General features: G+C 43.6%; 1 protein-coding gene across 1 annotated transcript in view; it reads right to left on the bottom strand.

Annotated features, from left to right (window-relative positions):
- Positions 1 to 15,858: 15,858 nt before the first annotated feature.
- PIP4P2 (phosphatidylinositol-4,5-bisphosphate 4-phosphatase 2) overlaps positions 15,859 to 16,998 on the bottom strand; it is a 67,630-nt gene continuing 66,490 nt past the window's right edge. Inside the window, exon 8 of the mRNA XM_038745394.1 lies at positions 15,859 to 16,502. The gene's annotated coding sequence lies outside the window, so the exon portion shown is untranslated. The remainder of the gene's footprint in view (positions 16,503 to 16,998) is intronic.

Here is a 16,998-nt window from a genome sequence, read left to right as displayed (position 1 = left end):
CTACTGCAGCCCATCCTCCATCCTGCGGCCTTTAGCTCGGCCCCACATCCGCCATCCTGCAGCCCCTACCTCATCCCCACGTCCCCCATCCTGCTGTCTCTACCTCAGCCCGTCCACCATCCTGCAGCCTCTAATTCAGTCCCCCCATCCCGCAGCCTTCACCCCAGCCCTACAACCCCCATCCCGCGACCTCTACCTCGGCCTTTCGTCCCTCAGGCCTTAGCCTCCCTAAGCCCCTCGACCCTCAGCCTTTACGTCAGGCCCGCACCCCGCGGCCTCTACGTCAGCCTCCCCCAGGCCCACCGGACTCCACATACCGCTTCAGAACGAAGTGGGTGGGGAGGCGGAGGGAAGGAGCGAGGGGAGGCTGCCGCCTGGCTTCCCAGCCGGAAGCCGCGGTCCCCGTCAGGGAGGACGGAGCAGCCCCCTCGGCCTTCGAGCCCTCTTAGGGTGGCCGTGGGGCAGGAGGAGGCGGCTGAGGGGAGGCTGAGGAGGGGGCTGAGGAGGGGGCTGAGGAGGAGGCTGAGGGGAGGCTGAGGAGGAGGTTGAGGAGGAGGCTGAGGAGGAGGCTGAGGAGGAGGTTGAGGAGGAGGCTGAGGAGGAGGCTGAGGAGGAGGTTGAGGAGGAGGCTGAGGAGGAGGTTGAGGAGGAGGTTGAGGAGGAGGCTGAGGAGGAGGTTGAGGAGGCTGAGGAGGAGGTTGAGGAGGAGGCTGAGGAGGGGGCTAGGGGAGGCTGAAGAGGAGGCAGAAGAGGGGGCTGAGAGGAGGCTGAAGAGGGGGCTGAGAGGAGGTTGAAGAGGGGGCTGAAGAGGGGGCTGAGGGGAGGCTGAGAAGGGGGTTAAGCTGAGGAGGAGGCTGAGGGGAGGCTGAAGGGGAGGCTAAGGAGGGGACTGAGGGGAGGCTGAGGAGGGGGCTGGACTGAGGAGGAGGCTGAGGAGGGGGCTGAGGAGGGGACAGGACTGAGGAGGAGGCTGAGGAGGGGGCTGAGGGGAGGTTGAAGAGGGGGCTGAGGGGAGGCTGAGAAGGGGGTTAAGCTGAGGAGGAGGCTGAGGGGAGGCTGAAGGGGAGGCTAAGGAGGGGACTGAGGGGAGGCTGAGGAGGGGACTGAGGAGGGGACAGGACTGAGGAGGAGGCTGAGGAGGGGGCTGAGGGGAGGCCGAAGAGGAGGCTTAAGATGGGGCTGAGGAGGGGCCTGAGGGGAGGCTGAAGGTGGGGCTGAGGAGGGGACTGGACTGAGGAGGAGGCTGAGGAGGGGGCTGAGGCTGCGCCTGCGTGCTGGCCGGCTCCCCGACAGGAACCGTTCGTTAAACCGCCAGGCCGTGCGCGAGCGCCCCCCAGAGGGCGGGGCCGTCTGCCCCCCCCCCCCCCCCCCCCCCCCCCCCCCGCGCTCCGGCTCCCTACTCCCGGCTCCGGGTCTTCGCGCGGGCTCGGGCTCCGGCTCCGGCTTTTCCCGTGGCCGGCCGGGAGCGCACGCGCACTGGCCGTTTCCCTCCCTTTTCCTCGAGGACAATGGAAGGCCTAAGGGGACGAAGGCCGTTCTCTGGATTTCCTGTCAGGCCTCCACCTCCTTGGGGGCAGGGAATTCATTCAATCAGTCGTATTTAGTGAGCGCTTACTGGGGGCAGAGCACTGTAGTAAGCGCTTGGGAAGTCCAACTAGGCAGCAGAGACGGTCCCTACCCACAAAGGGCTCACAGTCTAGAAGGGGATGACAGACAACCAAACTAAACATGGAGACAGGTGTCAGTGCCGTCAGAATAAACAGAATTATAGCTGTATACACATCATTAATAAAATAAATAGAGTAATAAATATGTACGAATAGACACAAGTGCTGTGGGGAGGGGAAGGAGGGTGGGAGGGGGGCGATGGGGAGGGGAGAAGGAGCAGGGGAAAAAGGGGAGCTCAGTTTGGGATGTGACCGTTCATTGCTGTGGTGTACTCTCCCAAACGCTGAGTACAGTGCCTTGCACACAGTAATAATAATAATAACAATAATAATAATGGCATTTGTTCAGCACTTACTATGTGCCGAGCACTGTTCTAAACGCTGGGGTAGATACGAGGTCATCAGGTTGTCCCACGGGAGGCTCACGGTCTTAATCCTCATTTGACAAATGAGGCAACTGAGGCACAGAGAAGTCAAGTGACTTGCCCAAAGTCACACAGCTGATCAGTGGCAGAGCCGGCATTGGAACCCATGTCATCTGACTCCCAAGCCGGGGCTCTTTCTGCGATGCCACGCCGCTTCTCTGTAAACGCTCTATAAATAGGATTGAATGGAAGAAAGAATGAAGGAGAGTAAAGAAGCAGCGTGGCTCAGTGGAAAGAGCTTGGGCTTGGGGGTCAGAGGTCGTGGGTTCTAATCCCGGCCCCGCCACTGACCGGCCGTGTGACTTTGGGCAAGTCACTTCACGCAGCGTGGCTCAGAGGAAAGAGTGCGGGCTTGGGAGTCCGGTCATGGGTTCTAAACCTGACTCCGCCATTTATCAGCTGTGTGACTTTGGGCAAGTCACTTAACTTCTCTGTCCCTCAGTTACCTCATCCGTAAAATGGGGATTAAGACTGTGAGCCCCGTGTGGGACAACCTGATTACCTTGTATCCCCCCAGCGCTTTGAACAGTGCTTTGCACATATTAAGCACTTAATAAATGCCATTTAAAAAAAAAAAGGAGGTTGCACTCACATCAAACCTGCTGGCAGAACCCTGGCCATGACCTTTAGGTATATATCACTTGAGCCCTCTACCTGCTAAGTCGATCTCTTTGTCCCAATTTAATGGTAATAATAATAGTAATAATAATATTTGTTATGCACTTACTATGTGCCAAACAGCATACGAAGTGCTGGGGTAGATACAAGATAATCAGGTTCCACCTGGGGCTCACAGTCTAAGTAGGAGGGAGAACAGTTATGGAATCCCCATTTTGCAGATGAGACAACTGAGGTACAGAGTAGTCAAGTGACTTGCCCAAGGGTCACACAGTAGGTAAATGGCAGAGCTGGGATTAGAACCCAGGTTTTTTGACTCCAAAGCCCATGCTCTTTCCAGTAGGCCACACTGCTTCCCTTACTCCCATATTACCTCTAAATAAAATGGTATTTGTTAAGCACTTGCTCTGTGCCAGGCATTGTTCTAAGCACTGGGGTAGAAACAAGTTAATCCGGTTGGACCAGTCCCTGTCCCATATGGGGATCACAGCCTTAATCCCCATTTTCCAAATGAGGCACACAGACCAGACAAGTGGTGGAGCTGAATTAAAACTCAGGTCCTTCTGATTCTCAGGCTTTAACCATTAGGCATGCTGCTGCCTCTTCATCTGATATACTCTTCTGCCTTTACTTCCATCATTTCCTTTATCTGGGCTACTTTTTTTCCTTTACACTCAATTTCAAACTGGTCATTGAGAGTCATCTCTTCACACCCTGACCCCCCAAAACTAATGCTCCACCAGTTTGCGTGGAGGAAGGAAACTGAATTGAAGTGGCAAGATACTGCCCCGGCTAGTAGTTCCCCTCCTTAGTACCTTTCTGCCTTGTAATAATAATAATTATGGTATTTGTTAAGTGCTTACTATGCACCAAGCACTGTTCTAAGCACTGGGAGAGATACAAGGTAATCAGATTGTCCCACGTGGGGTTCATAGTATTAATCCCCATTTTACAGATGAAGTAACTGAGGCACAAAGAAGTTAAGTGGCTTGGGCAAGGTCACACAGCAAAGTGGTGGAGCGTCACACAGCAGACAAGTGGTGGAGCAGGATTAGAACCCATGTCTTCTGACTCTCAAGCCCATGCTCTTTCCACTGAGTTGCAAGGCTTCTTTGTACCTTGTACCTTCCAATTTGGCAGACCCCAAAATTGTATTCAGCTGAGTTGGTACTTTTCAGGGTTTGAAGAGGGAAAAGGAAAAGTCTGATGCCCTTATTGATTTCTTTCTCTGCTTTTCTCTCCCTTAATCTGTAACTCTGAATTTGTGTCTGTGGCTATGTTTCTATGTCTACCTGTCTAATTCTTCCTTTTTGCCACCCTCTACTTCCCACTCCTGGTCGGGAGCACCTCAATTATGGTATTTGTTAAATGCTTACTATGTGCCAAGCACTGTGCTGTGATGGGGCTGATACAAGATACATTGGACACATGAAACTCAGTCTAGGTCCTCCACCCGCTTTCCCATTTTGAGCTCCATAACATAGGATCATTTATATTCACCCCAAGTTATAAGCGCTTTTTTGATAATTAAGTCAGTGTATGTCCTTCCCCAAGTTGTAAGTGCTTTTTTGATCCTTACATCTGTATACATGCTTTCCACCACTTCGATTGTGAGCCCATGTGGGACAGAGATCCTGTACTTGAGCGTAATAATAGCTTAACAGATACCACAATTATCATTTTACATAATGTTTACACATTTGTCATTTATTACACTTAGAGTTCTTGATAATACTATATTTATAAGACCGTATTTGATCATATAGGTTGCTACAGGGTGTGACATAGTTTAACCTACTTTCTATTTTATGTTTAGGCAGTCAGGGTGGCCTAGTGGAAAGAGCTTGGGACAGAGTCAGTTTTGCCATTGATCTGCTTTGTGACCTTGGGTAAATCACAATATCTCCAAGCCTCAGTTTCCTCAGAGAAGCAGCGTGGCTCAGTGGAAAGAGCACGGGCTTGGGAGTCAGAGGTCATGGGTTCTAATCCCGGCTCCACCACTTGTCAGCTGTGTGACTTTGGGCAAGTCACTTCTCTGTGCCTCAGTTACCTCATCTGTAAAATGGGGATTAAGACTGTGAGCCCCGCGTGGGACAATCTGATCACCCTGTATCTCTCCCAGCGCTTAGTATGGTGCTTCGCATATAGTAAGCACTTAACAAATACCATCATCATCATGTGTAAAATGGGGCCAAGATACTTGCTTTTCCTCCCTCTTGGACTGTAACCCAATGGGGGTGAGCACAGTAAGCACTTAGTTAATACCTCTTCTCCCTCCTCCTTTTACCCTCCCTCTTCCCTCTCCTTCTCTCTTTCTTTTTCTCTTTCTCCTTTTCCCTTTCTCTTCTCACTCCTTCTCCCCTTTTCTCTTCTCCCTTCTCCTTCTTTCTCTTCTCCCTTCTCCCTTTCTCTTCTTCCTCCTCCTTTTCCCTTCCCTCCTTTCCCATGGCACAGTCTGGGACTCAGAAGGTCATTGGTTCTAATCCCAGTTATGCCACTTGTCTGCTGTGTGACCTTGGACAAGTCACTTCACTTCTCTGGGCCTCAGTTACCTCATCTGTAAAATGGGGATTGAGAATGTTAGCCCCATGTGGGACAGGGACTACATCCAACCCAATTTACTTCTATCCACTTTATTTGCTTAGTAAAGCGCTTGGCACATAGTGATCACTGAACAAATACCATTATCATTATTACTACCATAATTAATTTGTGTCTATAGTGTCTTCCTCTATTAAAGTACCTTTAAGGGTGGAGCAGTGACTTTGGTAACCCTCTTCCGCAAACATTCTGTAGTAAGAAAATTGATATTGTTAGAGAGAAATAACATCAGCCTGAAAATCAAATTTCAGAATTGTTTAATAGCAGTAAACTGAAGTTTGACAGGATTCCTTTCTTGTGAGTCCTATACTGAATACACTATACATGGCACATAATGCTTAACAAAAAAAAGAACAGAGCGCTAATAGAAATGAAAATATTGCAATCATTGCAGTGCTATGAGGTATACAACTTGCAATCTATGATAGTTAATGCAATGCTATATTGAAGTCAGAGCCTAGAATAAGAATCAATTATTTCAAACAAAAATAAACTAAAGACAATGATCATATTATTATATTGTAAACATCATTATAAATCAAGTAGTATAGTGAGATTTTACTTTACAGTGTATATCTGTGTTTAAAAGGGCAAGAACATGAAGTCAAAAAATTGGTCATGAGAGCTTTTGTTTCCTATTATCAAGCTCTTAAAGCATAAAGCACAATGAAAATTTGCTAAATGGACTCATCCCATATTTTCCTTTGTTTCTTACTCTAAGATACTAGGATGGTCCGTTATTTGAAAAATCGGATGTTCAAACTTCAGGAAAAGCCACAAATACATGCTTTCATGAGTTTTAAACTAGGGAGGAAACAACATCCATCATTTAAAGATTTAGTCAGAGCAAAGTAAACTTCTGGTCACTGATTTGCAATGAGTTTCTTATAAACAACATTTAAGGTTCTGTATTGTCAAAATTTGTTTATAATCCATTTAATCCCCTCTTTTCTTTAACCCTATTTTTAATATCCTTACCTAAAACAAACGATTGGGTTCAATCCGTTATTTGAATAACTTTAAAAAGTGCAGTATCTGCGAACTCTTATGAAAATGCATTTTAATTAGACATAATGGCATTTCAGAGTTATAAGTGTGAAAATCTGATTTTGTCTGAGAAGCAACATGGCCTAAGGGAAAGACAAGGGAGTCAGAGGACTTTGGTTCTAATTCTGGCTCTGCCCCTCGTCTGTTGTGTGATCTTGGGCAAGTCACTTAACTTCTCTCCGCTTCAATTTCATCTGTTAAATGGGGATTTAATCCTATTTCTTCCTACTTAAACTATGAGCTCCACGTAGACAGGGACTTTCTCCAGCCTGATTATCTTGTATCTACTCCAGTGCTTAGTACAGTGCTTGACACTGTACAATAATAATAATTGTTCCTAATGCATGAAAAAATTATAGAGGTGCAAACACTTTTAGTTTAATTGTACATATATTTGTGTGTGTGCGTGTACATATATAACAATCAATGGTAGTTATTGAGTGCTTCTTATGTGCAGAGCACTGTTCTAAACTCTTCTTACGGTACAATATACATAGTGCTTCACATAATAAGTGCTTAACAAATACCATCATTATTGAATTAGCAGACATGTTCCCTGCCCATATGTGTGTGTATATGTGATAATTTTAAATAGTATGCATTAAATAAATGCTATATGCAGAGCACTATGACAAGTGCTTGGGAGAGTACAAAAGAGAAGACACACCCTTGCCCTTAAGGAGCTTCAAATTAAGCAAGGGGTGGTACAGACACAAATAAATTACAGATAAGGGTATTAATACATGCTACAGGGGTTGAGATATTTTATGAACTTAGATGACAGTTGGGAGATACAAAATGGCAAGATTAGAGATTGCTGAGTGAAGGCCTCCTAGAGGAGCTGTGATTTCAAAAGGCCTCTGAAGATGGGCAGAGCTGTGGGTCAATCAGATATGAACAGGAACGCAGTTCCAGACAGGGAGGAAGGTGTGAGCCAGAGTTCAGCAGCCGGAAAAGTGAGAATGAAACAGGGTGAGTAGGTCGACGTGCAAGCTCAGAAGTAATGGGAGAGAAGAGTGAATATGGAGGAAGGATGGAGCTAATTGAGTGTTTTAAAGCCAATGGTCAGAGGTTTCTGGTCAATGTTGGAAGGAATGGACAACCATTGGAGGTTTTTGACGATGGCCTAGGTGTACAGATTAATTTTAGAAAAACAATCTGGATGGTAGAGTGAATTATGGATTGGAAAGAAGAGAGAATAGAGGCAAGATTATTAAGAAGGAATATGATTGAGTACTTGCTGTGTTCAGGGCACTCTACTAAGAACTTGGGAGGAAGGATATGACAGGCACCTGGACCAATGTAGGGACTGTTTAAATGGAAAGGAAGGGTCAGAGAGTCTGCAAATGTTGTAGAGGAGGAACAAACAATATCTGGCAAAGAAATGAATATGGGGGTTAAAAAAAAGAGGGAGGAAAAGGCAAAGAAGATGCCAAGGTTTTGTAATGAGAGACTGGATGTTGATGTCACTGATATGAAGGTAAAGTTGGGTGGAGGAGAGGATTTGGGGGGGAAGATGAGGAATTCTGTTTAAGACATACATAGATTGAGGTGCAAGTGGTAAATCCCTGTACATCTTGTGGAGAAAGGAGACTTTGCAAGATCGTAGAAAAGGGGAAGTTTCAGAGGTAATGAGGTAGATTTGAGACATAGGTTCTGAGGTGCTAGTTGAAACCATGGGAGCAAATTATCTCCCCAGTGAAGCTTATGTGAATTGTAAAGAGAAGGGGATCTAGAGCATCCTTAAGGTTCACTCACAGTTTGGAAGTGTGAGACAGAGAAAGAGCCAGCGAAACTGGTGAGGACAGATCACCAGAAATAACAGGATGATCGGGTCTGCATGGTGTCAGAAAACCATAGTTGGATCACGAATCCAGGAGAAGGTAGTGGTCTGCACTAAGGCAGTTGAGAAATCGAAGAGGACTAAGATGGAGTAAAATTTGTTAGCTATGACTAGAAGGCAGTTATTGGTGATCTTGGAGAGAGCCATCTCAGTGAAGGGAGTGGAAACTCATTGTAGAATTAAGTTGGAAAGGAGGAAGTAAGGCAACATGCATATACAACCCATAGAAAGAGTTTGGATAGGAATGGAAGGAGGGAGATGAGGTGATAGGTGCAGTAAGATCCAAATGTTTCAAGAACAGGGGAGACATGGGCATATTTGAAGTCAGAGAGGAAAGAGCCCAGGTTTGGGAGTCAGAGGTCATGGGTTTGAATCCCGGCTCCACCGCTTGTCAGCTGTGTGACTTTGGGCAAATCACTTAACTTCTCTGAGACTCAGTTACCTCATCTGTAAAATGGGGATTCATTCATTCAATCATATTTATTGAGAGCTTACTGTGTGCAGGGCACTGTACTAAGCACTTACTGTGAGCCCCATGTGGGACAACCTGATTACCTTGTAGCCCCTAGTGCTTAGAACAGTGCTTGGCACACATTAAGCACTTAGCAAATGCCATTATTATCATTATTATTATTATCAGAAAGTGGGCTGATGATGGTGAGCAGGGAGTAGCACAAATGCTCTTCAGGGATGGGGTCAGAAGCACAGGTGGAGAGGATAGATTTAGAAATCAAACAATGGTATTTACGGAGTGTTTATTGTGTGCAGCACACTGTATTAAGCAATTAGGAGAGTACAATATAATGGAGTTGGTAGACATGCTCCCTGCCATTGTAGGCCACTGCCATTCCCAAGCTTGTAGAAGCTTGAGAGGAGACAGGAAATTTCCTATGATGGAGAAGGATGAGAAAGTAGATGAGGAGTGAGGAGGGTGTTGAGATTTGGGGGAGCTCAATCCTGATTTTGTCAACAAAGCAGTTGGAAAAGGAATCAGGCATGAGAGATAAGGGAGGTGGGCTCTCTGGGGGCTTTGTGAAGGAGATAAAGGTCTGAAACAGGCAGGGGCAATGGTATGGGAGTTTATGAAGAAAGGAAAGTGATACTGAGTGGAAGAGAGGGCAGAGTTACAGCAAGTATGGATGAATCGCTATGTGGAGGATATGTGCTAACTCCAATGTGCACAGTGGGCTAAACAATCATTCTATCAAACAGACTAGAAAGGTCTACCACGGTAATGAGTCTACCCCTTTATATTCAGGACACCAGACAAGTCACCTCTTTCACTTTTTTAGAAGATTTAGGGTGGAGTTGTCTAGTTTGCCCTAGGCTGGAAACTCGTCTCTAGACTGTAAGCTCATTGTGGTCAGGGACTATGTCGGCTAACTCCAATTGTACTCTCTAAAGGACTTAGTACGGTGCTCTGCACGTAGTAAGTGCTCAATAGATACCATTGATTGATTGATTGAAGTTGTCCCAAGTTGGTTTAAAATGGCTCAGTTTTGAGATGAGTTTCGTACAAAGGAAGAGAGATAGTTGATGAACATTGGGGTTGCTTCAAGCATAAAGATAAGTACTGAGAGAAGAGAGCAAAGCATAAGAGTGAAAAGAAGATGGGTATTTTGAAGTGAAAGGCAGGTTATTGGGATTTTTATAAACAAGAGAAGGCAAATGGGAATGGTCAATTGGCAGCACTGTCATCTGGGTTTATTGGAGGATATGTTAAGAGAAAGAGAGCCTCCTAAAGATAAATCACGTCAGTTTTCTTCAAATGTTTATTTAGCTTCGAAATGCTGATGGCATTCTAATAGGTGTTCTGGTCTATTGTAATGGAAATAGTATTTACTGAGTTCCTAGTGCAAGGGATTTGGGAAGCATTAAACAAGCAAATGACACATTTCCTGTCCAATAGGAGGTTAAACTCTCATAGGTGAAATGATCAAGAACTTAAAGTAGGGCTAGAGAGAAGGGGGTGGATTTGGGCTAAAAGCAGCGCAGCTGCCTAATGGCAGACTGCATTTCAAGATTTTCCATTCAGATCCTTTGGTTACACTCTGCTCCTGCTGCTCTGGCTTCGTAGACTCTTAAGAATCCAGTTGAAGTTGAAGGGAAAGCTATGATGTAGGCACTTAAAAAGCAGTTCTGTTGGCCAGAACCGAGACCAGTAAGATTGTGACTTCTACTTTTACCGTGTGCTCCTAAGAGCCTAATTCAGTACTCTGAATACAGGCCGTCAATAAATACAGGTGATAATGAAGAATAATATTAGTGATAATAACGGTATTTAAGTACTTACTAGGCACCAAGCACATACTAAATGTTGGGGTAGTTACAAGACAATCAGATTGCACACAGTCCTTGACTCTCAGGGTCTAAATTAGGGTGGAGAACAGGTATTGAATCCCCAATTTGTCGAAGAGGAAACTGAGGAACAGAGAAGGTAAGTGATTCCCCCAAGGTCACAGAGCAGTAACTGGCTCAGGCAGGATTAGAACTCATGACTCTGGACTCCCAGGCCTGTGCTTTTTCCACTAGGTAACACTGTGCCACACACAGCAAAAATACCCTGTCTGAACATCCACTCCCCATTGCCTTTCCTTTGCTGAACGGAAACTGCAAATCTGAGTGGAAAAGTCCCTGTTTTTTAAATGATATTTGTTAAGCACTTACTAGGCACTGTTCTAAGCACTAGGATAGATCAAAGATAATAGGGCTCACAGTCTTAATCATTTTCCAGATGAGGTAACAGGCACAGAGAAGTTAAGTGACTTGCCCAAGGTCATACAGCAGACAAGGAGCAGAGCCAGGTTTAGAACTCAGGTCCTCTGTCTCCCAGGCCTGTGCTTTTTCCACTAGACCACACCGCTTCTCTTCCTTGTTACATATCTCTCATTAACTGGACATGAGTCAGCTATTATTAAAATAAGATATAAATCGGAATTGGTGGGTTTTTCCCCAACATTCTGATTGGTTTACTCCATGTCTAAAATGGGTATACTAATGTAGGATTTCCTGAAAAGAAATATTTGGATTGGAATGCCAGTTTTAAAGAAATAATAATAAAAAATATCTAATGACAATAGACATGTATAGGTTCATTACATTAGCTCTAGATGTTGGTAATTGTCTAGAATTCATGAAAGTTTACTTCTTTTTAGTTAGAAAAATGGCATGTTGCATGAAGTATGTTTCATTGATCTTGTAGGAGAACAGATGGCTGACTGCATATGACCCTTAAAAGAGGTTAAGAGAATAGCAACGCTAGCAATGCCCTTTGTGTCTTTCCTCATATTTAAGGATAATTCCAAAAATAATATTGTAATCCATGAATGATGTGGCTAAAAGACATCGAGGAGCAGGAGTTCTTCTCACTCTGATCATGTGTGAAGACTATCCACAGCACAAGAGGCTTTTAGCTTGGTTTAAGTCTTGATCTAATATGACACCACATCCTTGGGTGCCAGCTTCCTACAAGACGTGCTTTTTCAATCATTTTTCCATTTGCCTAAATTTATCAATACATTTTCCAAACTACTTCCTTCACCTAGACTCATGCAGATACAAGACTGTATAAACATCTAAACTTCTGAGTTTTTAAGTTGAAAAATATGAAATGTAGGAGACTAAAAAGAAACAAATCTCTTCAAATTCTGCTTTTACTATTTCGGTGATTATAAACGTGACTATGGTTTTTGAGACCATCTTGTAAGTAAAACCTGGTACAAATCAGCTGTAGTGCCTGATATGCAGTAACAGCTTCTAAATATTCTATCTGCCATGTTTTACTATTTACAAGGGCAAAATCATTTTTGATAATTTTTGGAAAATTTGTAAATTCGTTTTTGAAAATTAATTCAGCAGCTGTATAATTTAAAGTAGCCAAGTCCCTAAAATAAACCCTCCTCAATTCCTAACTCATAAATATTCATTTCTTTTCTTCACTCCTATGTTGCATGCTTTACTAGAGATAAGACTAATCAGACCTTGAGCCTTCAACGAAAATTTCCTGTGTCTACAGGACGTTCATGAGTGAACAGCAGGGGGCACAGAAGCACAATTAAATCCTAATAATTAAAAATACAGTATTAAAAAAATTTATAGGTAAAAACGCTCATGATAGTTAAGGACAAACTGAATCTATATTCAGTACACGTTCTGTACATATTCAGTAACTGCTCTGGTCCTAATTTGATGTATGACAGTTTTAATCTGAAAATGGGAGTATTTGAGTTGCTGAGCGGTCTTATTCTAAAATTTCTTTGTGAGCTTGATTCATTTTGATGTCAGTCACGCTATTTTCTGACGTGGCAAATTTGCAATGCCCAGGTGGCTTCCATATCCGCTGTTATCCAAAAATGTCTCACACAATACCTAAATTCACCTACCTGCTTTCAACAGGAAGATAGACCTACCTCTTTCTGCTTGTCCTCTGGCCAGTAAAATCAAAACCTGTAGATTCTTACTTAATGATGTTAGATACTAGAAGCAACTTAATGCTAGAACATATTCAATTTCCTTATAAAAAAGTAATAATTCACCACCTCCTACTTTTATGGGTGTGCTGACTGGCCCTCTCATTCATTCACCCTGATCTTCTTCCATCTCCTCCATTTCCAGCCAAGGGACAAAATCACCATTGTGTAGGTTTGCAATCCCTGTCTGGCTTGATGATGCCTTATGGGGTCATGAATGGTCATCACCAATGAATTCAAAAGTAGTCATGCACTTAGTTAGCCCCTGTGATATACGGTCTCAATTGCACCTTCCTCAAACACAGTCCTTCCCTATGCTTATGGTGGGCCATCCACTCTCTCACCCACTCAAGGGCACCTCTATGTGGATGTTACCTCATGACCCCTTACCTCTCTCCTTCTCATCTACCTCACATCTCCTGCCTCCAGGGCATCTCTGTCTGGATGTCCTGCTGACACCTCAAGCTCAACATATCCAAAACTGAGTTCTTCATCTTCTCTCCCAAATCCTCTCCTCCTCCTAATTTTCCCATCTCAGCTGACAAAACCACGATCCTCCCTCTCTCAAGTTCACACTCTGGTATTATCCCAGACTCCTCTTGCTCAAACTCCACATTCAGTTAGTCCCTGAATCCTGTGAGTTCTATCTTCACAGCTTCTCCAGAATATGCCCCTTTCTTTCCATCCAGATTGCCGCCACACTGGCCCAAACACTTGTCATATACTGATTCAACCACTGAACCAGCCTCCTCACTGCCCTCCCTGACTCCTGTCTCTCCCCTCTCCAGTCCATACTTTATTGTACTGCCTGGATCATTTTTCTAAGAAACCACTCAATCTCCATCTCCCCACTCCTCATAAACCTCCAATGGTTATCCATTCCTCTCCACACCTCACAGAAACTCTCTCTTCCCCATACTTATCCCTGTTCCCCACTCACCAAACTCCAGCTTACAGGCTTCACCTTTCTCCAGGACACTTTGTCTAATTCCCATCTCTACTGCCACCGATATCTTGCTCACACACTTCCTTCTGCTTGGAACTTCCTCCTCCTTCACATCTGACAGACCACTCTCTCCTCATCTTCAGATTCCATAATAATAATAATAACAATAGCAACAACAATAATAATAGCACCATTTCTTATAATCTTACTAGGTTCCAAGGACTAAGCATTTAGGTAAACACAATACAATCAGATCAGACACAGTCCCTGACCCACCTAGGGGTCATAGTCTAAAAGGTGAGAGAACAGATATTTACTCCTCATTTTATAAATGAGGACACCAAGTTGTGACCTGCCCAGGGTCACAGAGCAGGCAAAGCTCTTCTGAAACTGCATCTCCTCCTTCATTAATTAATCTCATCTCCCCATTTTATTTCCCTCCCTCTTCTGCCACTTCAACATATTTGTGTCATGCGAACATATATTCACCCATCCCTCCCTAGAACTTATGTTCATATACTTCAACCCTGTTGCTTTCCCCTACTTGTAATTCATTTTAGAATCAAAAGCTAGACTGTAATTTCTTTGAGATCATGTTTACTAACTGTTGTACTCTCACTAAGTGCTTAGTATAATGCTCTTGATAGAGTAAGTGCTCAATAAATACCATTAACTGATCGATCTACTCTCCCAACTGCTTAGTACAGTGCTTAGCACACAGTAATTGCTCAACACATACAATTGACTGATTGAGCTAAATGGCCCATTGCTATTTTGGTGCCAAAGTCAGAGCTCCTTAACTCTTCTTCAGAATCATCTTCTGCAACCCATTTCTGAATCCCTCACTATGGATGCCATCTTCTCCCCTTGTCACAAAAAAACCTTTAAAGGATTTTCAACTTCTCTCTCTCCATTTTTCCTGTATAAAATTGACCACTTCTTCATGACTGCTCAATTCAGATCTCTCTTCCTCACTAAACTCAACTTAATCAACTTCAACTTAATAACTTTAACTTCTTATTCACTGGCCTTTCTGCCACTGGTACTGCTCTGCTGCCATTATTTCTATATGCTGTGACCCAAAACTCAATTTTGCTATGGACTAGATGACATCACTCCTCTCCTTAAAACTTGAAGTGGTTCCCCTCATGTTTCACATCAAGAAAATGCTCCTGATCCTTGGCTGTAGGACAATTAAGCTTCTCTGGAGTATTTATTTTCTGTGGCCTCTTCTCATGTCTGTTCGCTCTGCGAGACCAACAACCACCCCACCACTTTCCTTCCCATTTAATAGTGGTGCCATTATTGTGCCACCATTATGCAAAAATGTCTCAAACAATACCTAAGTTCTACCTACCTGCTTGCAACACCTTTCCCTTGGCAGACCCAAGACCTACCTCTTTCTGCTCGTCCTCAGGTCCCTTAAGTCAAAACCTGTAGATTCTTATTTAATGGTGTTAGATAGTAGAAGCAACTTGATGCTACAGCATATTTAATTTTCTTATAAAAAACAACAATTCTTCTACTGATCCTGTGTCACCTAACACACACCTTCCAGTGCACTCCTTACCAAGTTCACCGGCACTACGTCAGTGGAGCTGACTTGGCTTAAGTGATGGAAGTATGACCTACTTGTGATCTGGGGTGAAAATAAATACTTCCAAAAAAGATACAATTCAGCCTTATCCAAAAAGCATTTAGGATTTTGGCATCAAACATTTCATTCGAAATGGAGTGAATACATTTGAAATGCAATAGTTGTTGGGTACCTTCTCCATGAAGACTTCCCAGACTCAAGTGCTGGCTTTGAAACCAGTATTTGTCTACTCACCACATAAAACATACAATATGTACAGGACACAATTTATTTTTATGGGCTTGATCCCTGAGCTTTTGCTTCTAAGTTTGCCCAACAGTTTCCTCTCAATTTTGTCTTTTGTTTGATCTTCTTGGTGAGTGTGTCCAAATTTCTATTCAAATCTAGAATTCCCAGAAGGGAGGGACATTTGCTATTGGAATCGATGTGTGTATTGCCCCTTTAGCGTTTTGTGCCCTTGGGTGCTTAATATATATCTGTTAATTATAAGGCTCACAGTCTGAGGCAGATTTGACAGACATTTGTTTCAAACTGAAGCATCCAGATGGGCAGGTGACTGGGTACTGCAATAATACTGTATTACAGTAATAATGAAAAATGATGTACTCTACTTTCAAAGAGTTTACATTCTAAAATAGACAGCATCAAAAGCACATACAAGGGTAAAGGATTTTGTTAAACACACAACACCAAAAGCAATTTTTTTTTATGTGATTCTGGTGACCTGGTGATACCTCTTGGGCGGAAAGCCTAAAACGAAGGTAAAGGAGGAGATAAGGAAAGGAAAAGGAGAGAGTGGAGGAAAAGGAATAAGAAAGAGAGCCAATGGGAAGGAATATTCTCCATAAGTGTCCATTGTGTACCATGTGTTCCTGGGGAAGGCACACCAGCCAAGTAACTCATTCTGTCACCATTTCTTCTGGGAAGCTGCTCCAAACCAAGTGCCCTTCTCTCCAAAGTCCCTAATTTCCTAAGTTCCAGTGCAAACAGTTCAGAGAAGGTGAGGGGAATTTCCCTAATGGTAGAGGAAAGTCTTGTAGTTGACTGGGTCCCTGATATCAAATGACAATTTGTCAAATACCAAGAATGACGGGTGATGCTTCTGGCAGAGGAGACTTTCCAACCTACCCTAAGCTCTCTTTCAACACACTTGTCCCCATCCAGTGAAGAAGTAGCAGTCGAGGCTGGTAATCTTCCATATTAATCAAGTCTTTGGTTGTCTGTGGTCCTTTTTAGCTCAGGTAATTGAAGCTCTCCTGAAAAGGTTTCTGTAAGGGAGAAGGAAAAAACTGTGGAAAAAAAAGGAGAGCAAATCAAGATAAGATTTGCTTTTATATTTATCCCCCCATCTTTTTGTTTTAAAAGGACTTTCATGTAATCACACAAACTATGGAAAGTTGGCTGCCAGAGTTCCAAATACCTTTGCTTTGGGGGCATAGAGACCCCACAGCCAAATGAAATTCACAGGAAATACAAAACCTCATTTTAAACCAATGATGTCAGCCTCCTCTCTGAAAAATGAAAGATTCCAAATTGCCCATCTTGAGTTTTATCTCTTTTTCCTTCTCCCACAGGGGCTAATATGATAAGAAAACATCCAGTAGAAAGGGAAAAAGGGGAAAGCCAATGACTACAATAATCTGGAAATTGAAAAATGAGCCTGTATTTCATAGCTATTTACCAACTCCTTTTCAGTTTGATTTAAATATTAAAGTTGCCAAAAAATAATCATTATTAGTTATTTTTATTGAACATCTCTGTGCATAACACTATACTAGGTGCTAG

This window comes from Tachyglossus aculeatus, chromosome 4 (assembly GCF_015852505.1).
Source record: "Tachyglossus aculeatus isolate mTacAcu1 chromosome 4, mTacAcu1.pri, whole genome shotgun sequence".
Lineage (NCBI taxonomy): Eukaryota > Metazoa > Chordata > Mammalia > Monotremata > Tachyglossidae > Tachyglossus > Tachyglossus aculeatus.
Note: the sequence above shows the minus strand (reverse complement) of the source record. Positions and strands in the feature narration are given on the sequence as shown.